Source organism: Taudactylus pleione, unplaced genomic scaffold, assembly GCF_031769625.1.
Source record: "Taudactylus pleione unplaced genomic scaffold, aTauple2 ptg000488l, whole genome shotgun sequence".
Lineage (NCBI taxonomy): Eukaryota > Metazoa > Chordata > Amphibia > Anura > Myobatrachidae > Taudactylus > Taudactylus pleione.
In genome coordinates, this window is record NW_028284890.1 from 518,421 (window position 1) to 528,023 (window position 9,603).

At 41.8% G+C, this 9,603-nt stretch overlaps 1 protein-coding gene across 1 annotated transcript in view; it reads left to right on the forward strand.

Moving 5' to 3' along the window:
• LOC148502617 (uncharacterized) overlaps positions 1 to 9,603 on the forward strand; it is a 311,881-nt gene that overhangs the window by 115,578 nt on the left and 186,700 nt on the right. The gene's annotated exons all lie outside the window — the stretch shown is intronic.

Consider the following 9,603-nt stretch of genomic DNA (forward strand, 5'->3'; position numbering starts at 1 on the left):
AATAATTATAGCACCCTCTATTGGAGAGATATTGTATATCCAATTACTGTGTATCATGTTATCAGATCGTTGTCACCTCTATAGAACTGGTAGAAAATGTTTTAAAATTTAGATTATTATAACACCACATGTTGGAAATAAATTCCGTGATACTCTGATCAAAATTGCCCATTATTCTAATGTACAAACATCAAGATTGACTCCACATCTGCTCCACAGCAACGGAACCGGAAGTGGCACCATTCTAAAGAGAAGACTGTTACTATAACAGTGAGCACTTTGGAAATTACCCTCTATGCCTTGATAAAGATATATAGGGGGTCATTCAGACCCGGTCGTTAGCGCCGATGCGCTCGGACCGGGTCGATGGCCCCCCACAGAGCATGCGCGCGACGGCGCCGTCGTGCGCATGCGTGAGACCCGCTACGACCGACAGCGACCGGTCGTAGCGGGTCTCGATCCAAAGGGGGCGAGCTGTCGATGTTGATTGACAGCTTGCCCCGTTTGGAAGGCGGGCCAGGGGGTGTGGCAGCCCAAATGGAGGCGTTACTATGGGAACGCCTGCCGTTTGGGGGAGGCCCCACTGACATCACTAGTGATGTCAGTGGAGAGCTTCCGGCTCTGACAGAGCCAGAAGCTCTCCGGGGCTTACGACAAGTGAGACCCTACCCTAGGGTCTCGTCGTAAGCCCCGATGGTCGCGATGGTCTCTGACCATCGCGACCATCACCTGAGCGGTCGTTTGAGCTGTGGGTGTAAACCCACAACATAACGACCGCAACAGAGGCGGGCAGTCAGGATGCAAGTGGCCGCCCAGTTTCTGAGCGACCGCTTGCATCCTCTGTCCGCCTCTGAATGAGGTCCATAGTGTCTTATTTATCAATGAGTTTTAACATTCACAACGAGTGATTAAACTCGTTAATTATGATAAATGGTGCTCCAGCCAATCAGCTCCCAACTGTCATTTTTGAACCAGATTGGGAGCTGATTGGCTGGAACATCATTATCATACACAATGAGATTTATCACTCGTGAATGATAAAACTTGTTGATAAATGAGGCCCATAATATCTGGAAATGCATTGGCTGTAGGTGGAGCGGCATACCGGTACCCTGGAAGAAGGTAAGACCTTTGTTTGCACCATCTAGTTTTTTGAAACCGGACTTGAACCGGTTATTAGTGATTCCTAAGAGCATCACTGGTCACCTGTATGGCGCCTACTGGGTAATACGTTTTGTTTATATATAAATGTGTCAGGCACATCCATGCACTATAATATTCTTTTCATTACCTTTTAATAAAAATCTATTGGTCCTACAAAACGAAATCTTAATATGAGAGGGAGAGTATGCATAGTGGTGAGTACGGTACTCATGTGATTTCCATCCTCCATTTGCATAGACACACATACATGTTTGGTATCACTACTGTCAGTGTAAGTGAGGTACGCCATCATCACTGACTGCTAATACCAGTAACATTACTTATACCAGCTAATGATACCTGTATATGAGAGGCAGAGTATGCATAGTGGTGACTATTGTACACATGTGATTTCCATCTCCCATTTGCATAGACACACATACATGTTTGGTATCACTACTGTCAGTGTAAGTGAGGTACGCCATCATCACTGACTGCTAATACCAGTAACATTACTTATACCAGCTAATGATACCTGTATATGAGAGGCAGAGTATGCATAGTGGTGAGTACAGTACACATGTGATTTCCATCACCCATTTGCATAGACACACATACATGTTTGGTATCACTACTGTCAGCGTAAGTGAGGTACGTCATCATCACTGACTGCTAATACCAGTAACATTACTTATACCAGCTAATGATACCTGTATATGAGAGGCAGAGTATGCATAGTGGTGAGTACAGTACACATGTGATTTCCATCTCCCATTTGCATAGACACACATACATGTTTGGTGTCACTACTGTCAGTGTAAGTGAGGTACGCTATCATCACTGACTGCTAATACCAGTAACATTACTTATACCAGCTAATGATACCTGTATATGAGGCAGAGTATGCATAGTGGTGAGTACTGTACACATGTGATTTCCATCACCCATTTGCATAGACACACATACATGTTTGGTATCACTACTGTCAGTGTAAGTGAGGTACGTCATCATCACTGACTGCTAATACCAGTAACATTACTTATACCATCTAATGGTACCTTTATATGAGAGGCAGAGTATGCATAGTGGTGAGTATGGTACACATGTGATTTCCATCTCCCATTTGCATAGACACACATACATGTTTGGTGTCACTACTGTCAGTGTAAGTGAGGTAAGCCATCATCACTGACTGCTAATACCAGAAACATTACTTATACCAGCTAATGATACCTGTATATGAGAGGCAGAGTATGCATAGTGGTGAGTACAGTACACATGTGATTTCCATCTCCCATTTGCATAGACACACATACATGTTTGGTGTCACTACTGTCAGTGTAAGTGAGGTACGCTATCATCACTGACTGCTAATACCAGTAACATTACTTATACCAGCTAATGATACCTGTATATGAGGCAGAGTATGCATAGTGGTGAGTACTGTACACATGTGATTTCCATCTCCCATTTGCATAGACACACATACATGTTTGGTATCACTACTGTCAGTGTAAGTGAGGTACGTCATCATCACTGACTGCTAATACCAGTAACATTACTTTTACCAGCTAATGATACCTGTATATGAGAGGCAGAGTATGTATAGTGGTGAGTACGGTACACATGTGATTTCCATCTCCCATTTGCATAGACACACATACATGTTTGGTGTCACTACTGTCAGTGTAAGTGATGTACGTCATCATCACTGACTGCTAATACCAGTAACATTACTTATACCAGCTAATGATACCTGTATATGAGAGGCAGAGTATGTATAGTGGTGAGTATAGTACACATGTGATTCCCATCTCCCATTTGCATAGACACAGATACATGTCTGGTATCACTACTGTCAGTGTAAGTGAGGTATGCCATCATCACTGACTGCTAATACCAGTAACATTACTTATACCAGCTAATGATACCTGTATATGAGAGGCAGAGTATGCATAGTGGTGAGTACAGTACACATGTGATTTCCATCACCCATTTGCATAGACACACATACATGTTTGGTATCACTACTGTCAGCGTAAGTGAGGTACGTCATCATCACTGACTGCTAATACCAGTAACATTACTTATACCAGCTAATGATACCTGTATATGAGAGGCAGAGTATGCATAGTGGTGAGTACAGTACACATGTGATTTCCATCTCCCATTTGCATAGACACACATACATGTTTGGTGTCACTACTGTCAGTGTAAGTGAGGTACGCTATCATCACTGACTGCTAATACCAGTAACATTACTTATACCAGCTAATGATACCTGTATATGAGGCAGAGTATGCATAGTGGTGAGTACTGTACACATGTGATTTCCATCTCCCATTTGCATAGACACACATACATGTTTGGTATCACTACTGTCAGTGTAAGTGAGGTACGTCATCATCACTGACTGCTAATACCAGTAACATTACTTTTACCAGCTAATGATACCTGTATATGAGAGGCAGAGTATGCATAGTGGTGAGTACGGTACACATGTGATTTCCATCTCCCATTTGCATAGACACACATACATGTTTGGTGTCACTACTGTCAGTGTAAGTGAGGTACGCTATCATCACTGACTGCTAATACCAGTAACATTACTTATACCAGCTAATGATACCTGTATATGAGGCAGAGTATGCATAGTGGTGAGTACTGCACACATGTGATTTCCATCTCCCATTTGCATAGACACACATACATGTTTGGTATCACTACTGTCAGTGTAAGTGAGGTACGCCATCATCACTGACTGCTAATACCAGTAACATTACTTATACCAGCTAATGATACCTGTATATGAGAGGCAGAGTATGCATAGTGGTGAGTACAGTACACATGTGATTTCCATCACCCATTTGCATAGACACACATACATGTTTGGTATCACTACTGTCAGTGTAAGTGAGGTACGTCATCATCACTGACTGCTAATACCAGTAACATTACTTATACCAGCTAATGATACCTGTATATGAGAGGCAGAGTATGCATAGTGGTGAGTACAGTACACATGTGATTTCCATCTCCCATTTGCATAGACACACATACATGTTTGGTGTCACTACTGTCAGTGTAAGTGAGGTACGCTATCATCACTGACTGCTAATACCAGTAACATTACTTATACCAGCTAATGATACCTGTATATGAGGCAGAGTATGCATAGTGGTGAGTACTGTACACATGTGATTTCCATCTCCCATTTGCATAGACACACATACATGTTTGGTATCACTACTGTCAGTGTAAGTGAGGTACGTCATCATCACTGACTGCTAATACCAGTAACATTACTTTTACCAGCTAATGATACCTGTATATGAGAGGCAGAGTATGCATAGTGGTGAGTACGGTACACATGTGATTTCCATCTCCCATTTGCATAGACACACATACATGTTTGGTGTCACTACTGTCAGTGTAAGTGAGGTACGCTATCATCACTGACTGCTAATACCAGTAACATTACTTATACCAGCTAATGATACCTGTATATGAGGCAGAGTATGCATAGTGGTGAGTACTGCACACATGTGATTTCCATCTCCCATTTGCATAGACACACATACATGTTTGGTATCACTACTGTCAGTGTAAGTGAGGTACGCCATCATCACTGACTGCTAATACCAGTAACATTACTTATACCAGCTAATGATACCTGTATATGAGAGGCAGAGTATGCATAGTGGTGAGTACAGTACACATGTGATTTCCATCACCCATTTGCATAGACACACATACATGTTTGGTATCACTACTGTCAGTGTAAGTGAGGTACGTCATCATCACTGACTGCTAATACCAGTAACATTACTTATACCAGCTAATGATACCTGTATATGAGAGGCAGAGTATGCATAGTGGTGAGTACAGTACACATGTGATTTCCATCTCCCATTTGCATAGACACACATACATGTTTGGTGTCACTACTGTCAGTGTAAGTGAGGTACGCTATCATCACTGACTGCTAATACCAGTAACATTACTTATACCAGCTAATGATACCTGTATATGAGGCAGAGTATGCATAGTGGTGAGTACTGTACACATGTGATTTCCATCTCCCATTTGCATAGACACACATACATGTTTGGTATCACTACTGTCAGTGTAAGTGAGGTACGCTATCATCACTGACTGCTAATACCAGTAACATTACTTATACCAGCTAATGATACCTGTATATGAGAGGCAGAGTATGCATAGTGGTGAGTACAGTACACATGTGATTTCCATCACCCATTTGCATAGACACACATACATGTTTGGTATCACTACTGTCAGTGTAAGTGAGGTACGTCATCATCACTGACTGCTAATACCAGTAACATTACTTATACCATCTAATGGTACCTGTATATGAGAGGCAGAGTATGCATAGTGGTGAGTATGGTACACATGTGAATTCCATCTCCCATTTGCATAGACACACATACATGTTTGGTGTCACTACTGTCAGCGTAAGTGATGTACGTCATCATCACTGACTGCTAATACCAGTAACATTACTTATACCAGCTAATGATACCTGTATATGAGAGGCAGAGTATGCATAGTGGTGAGTACGGTACACATGTGATTTCCATCTCCCATTTGCATAGACACACATACATGTTTGGTGTCACTACTGTCAGTGTAAGTGAGGTACGCCATCATTACTGACTGCTAATACCAGTAACATTACTTATACCAGCTAATGATACCTGTATATGAGAGGCAGAGTATGCATAGTGGTGAGTACGATACACATGTGATTTCCATCTCCCATTTGCATAGACACACATACATGTTTGGTGTCACTACTGTCAGTGTAAGTGAGGTACGTCCTCATCACTGACTGCTAATACCAGTAACATTACTTATACCAGCTAATGATACCTGTATATGAGGCACAGTATGCATAGTGGTGAGTACAGTACACATGTGATTTCCATCTCCCATTTGCATAGACACACATACATGTTGGTATCACTACTGTCAGTGTAAGTGAGGTACGCCTTCATCACTAACTGCTAATACCAGTAACATTACTTATACCAGCTAATGATACCTGTATATGAGAGGCAGAGTATGCATAGTGGTAAGTACAGTACACATGTGATTTCCATCTCCCATTTGCATAGACACACATACATGTTTGGTGTCACTACTGTCAGTGTAAGTGAGGTACGCCATCATCACCAACTGCTAATACCAGTAACATTACTTATACCAGCTAATGAAACCTTTATATGAGAGGCAGAGTATGCATAGTGGTGAGTACAGTACACATGTGATTTCCATCTCCCATTTGCATAGACACACATACATGTTTGGTGTCACTACTGTCAGCGTAAGTGATGTACGTCATCATCACTGACTGCTAATACCAGTAACATTACTTATACCAGCTAATGGTACCTGTATATGAGAGGCAGAGTATGCATAGTGGTGAGTACAGTACGCATTATAATTTGCACCTTGGGGGTGATTCATGTCACCTGTACAATACCCCAAATGAACAACTGAGCTTACTGTGATCAGCATAAAACACTACACATTGCTGGATCCTCTTATATATTACATGTATCTGTGAGGAGCACACGCTGATCAGTATAATCCATCCATGGTAGAGAAATGGGGAATAATGACCTCGGGATGAGTAATATATATAAGGAACGTACAGTTACAGTCATTATCTGTATCACCATAATATACATCACATAGTCTATGTACCCTCACCAGTGACCACCTTTACACACTATATCACATAGTCTATGTACCCTCACCAGTGACCACCTTGGCAGCGCCGCTCTTCAGCACTATACACATTATATCACATAGTCTATGGACCCTCACCAGTGACCACCTTGGCAGCGCCGCTCTTCAGCACTATACACATTATATCACATAGTCTATGGACCCTCACCAGTGACCACCTCGGCAGCGCCGCTCTTCAGCGCTATACACATTATATCACATAGTCTATGTACCCTCACCAGTGACCACCTCGGCAGCGCCGCTCTTCAGCGCTATACACATTATATCACATAGTCTATGTACCCTCACCAGTGACCACCTTGGCAGCGCCGCTCTTCAGCGCTATACACATTATATCACATAGTCTATGTACCCTCACCAGTGACCACCTTGGCAGCGCCGCTCTTCAGCACTATACACATTATATCACATAGTCTATGTACCCTCACCAGTGACCACCTTGGCAGCGTCGCTCTTCAGCACTATACACATTATATCACATAGTCTATGTACCCTCACCAGTGACCACCTTGGCAGCACTATACACATTATATCACATATTCTATGTACCCTCAGTAGTGACCACCTTGGCAGCGCCGCTCTTCAGCACTATACACATTATATCACATAGTCTATGTACCCTCACCAGTGACCACCTTGGCAGCACCGCTCTTCACCATTATACACATTATATCACATAGTCTATGTACCCTCACCAGTGACCACCTTGGCAGCGCCGCTCTTCAGCACTATACACATTATATCAAATAGTCTATGTACCCTCACCAGTGACCACCTTGGCAGCACCGCTCTTCACCATTATACACATTATATCACATAGTCTATGTACCCTCACCAGTGACCACCTTGGCAGCGCCGCTCTTCAGCACTATACACATTATATCACATAGTCTATGAAGGTCTGCGGGATGGATCTTGTAGTGTTATTAGGAGACAGCAGCCAGATCACTGAGGCCTTTATTCCCGGCCCTTGTAGTGTAGATTTGTGGTGCCGACAATAATTTTCTCTCTGCTTTGTATTATTTATGCAGAACCCACACAATTCATAAAAATACCATTAGTTTCCTTATTTCTCCTAAAAAGGCCAAAATAATCTCCCCAAAGGAGACAAAAACATTTTTCATTGAATTGCAAGAAAGTGAATAACAATGGCCCTGATTCAGAGCCGGTCGCTATTTGCGCTCGCTCGTCCAGAAAATAGGGGTGGCTATTCAAATGAACCGTTAGCTGTTTGCTGTCTGTTCACGCCTCTAGGTCTGAACGAGCGAACAAAACTTGCGGTCGTTTTTTGGGAAACTACGCCCCCTGGCCGCTCGCATCCGACGTCATGTCCGCTATTTATTAGATTAATCGAGTACATCGAACAGGGTATGAACTGCTCGCTATTCTTGTGGTTGGTTTTTGCTACCACAATTTTGCGAGCAGTTCTGGCTAAAAAAAAACTCAGTGCCGTGGTCAGTGACGCTGCTGTTTTAAATATGCACACCCATAAAACGCCCGTTTTGACCTTTAAGCACGCCTGCGTTCTGATTTCCACTCCCCGTTTTCAAGCACCTTCCCCTGTTACCACCCACATACGCCTCATCCTGTCACTCAAATTATCAGGCATTCGCTTATTTGCGAGCACATGAATTTCGGCCGCACTGACTGGTTCGCGCATGTGTATAACGATCCGTACGCATGCGCAGTTTGGCAAACATCGCTCGGAGCGAACGAGCTGCCGCTTACGAGTGGCTCTGAATGAGGGCCTATGTTTTTAATTTTTTCTCTAACCACCACTATGAAATACTTTGTGGTTTGTGTACGTCACCATAAATCCACCATTCCAACAGCAAACAGCTGGATTCTACCCATAAGTTTCTATAATAAAATGTTTTAAAAAATAATAATATATTTTATCTTCTCTGTGTATGACTGATATACATAAAATGTATCCCCTATATAACAATGACGTGGTCTGTTATTACTGCAGAGAGTGGTGCTGATATCTAATAGTATAATAATGTATTTTATCTTCTCCGTGTATGACTGATATACATAATATGTATCCTCTATATAACAATGACGTGGTCTGTTATTACTGCAGAGAGTGGTGCCGATATCTAATAGTATAATAATGTATTTATCTTCTCTGTGTATGACTGATATACATAAAATGTATCCCCTATATAACAATGACGTGGTCTGTTATTACTGCAGAGAGTGGTGCTGATATCTAATAGTATAATAATGTATTTATCTTCTCTGTGTATGACTGATATACATAATATGTATCCCCTATATAACAATGACGTGGTCTGTTATTACTGCAGAGAGTGGTGCCGATATCTAATAGTATAATAATGTATTTATCTTCTCCGTGTATGACTGATATACATAAAATGTATCCCCTATATAACAACGACGTGGTCTGTTATTACTGCAGAGAGTGGTGCTGATATCTAATAGTATAATAATGTATTTATCTTCTCCGTGTATGACTGATATACATATAATGTATCCCCTATATAACAACGACGTGGTCTGTTATTACTGCAGAGAGTGGTGCTGATATCTAATAGTATAATAATGTATTTATCTTCTCTGTGTATGACTGATATACATAAAATGTATCCCCTATATAACAACGCCGTGGTCTGTTATTACTGCAGAGAGTGGTGCTGATATCTAATAGTATAATAA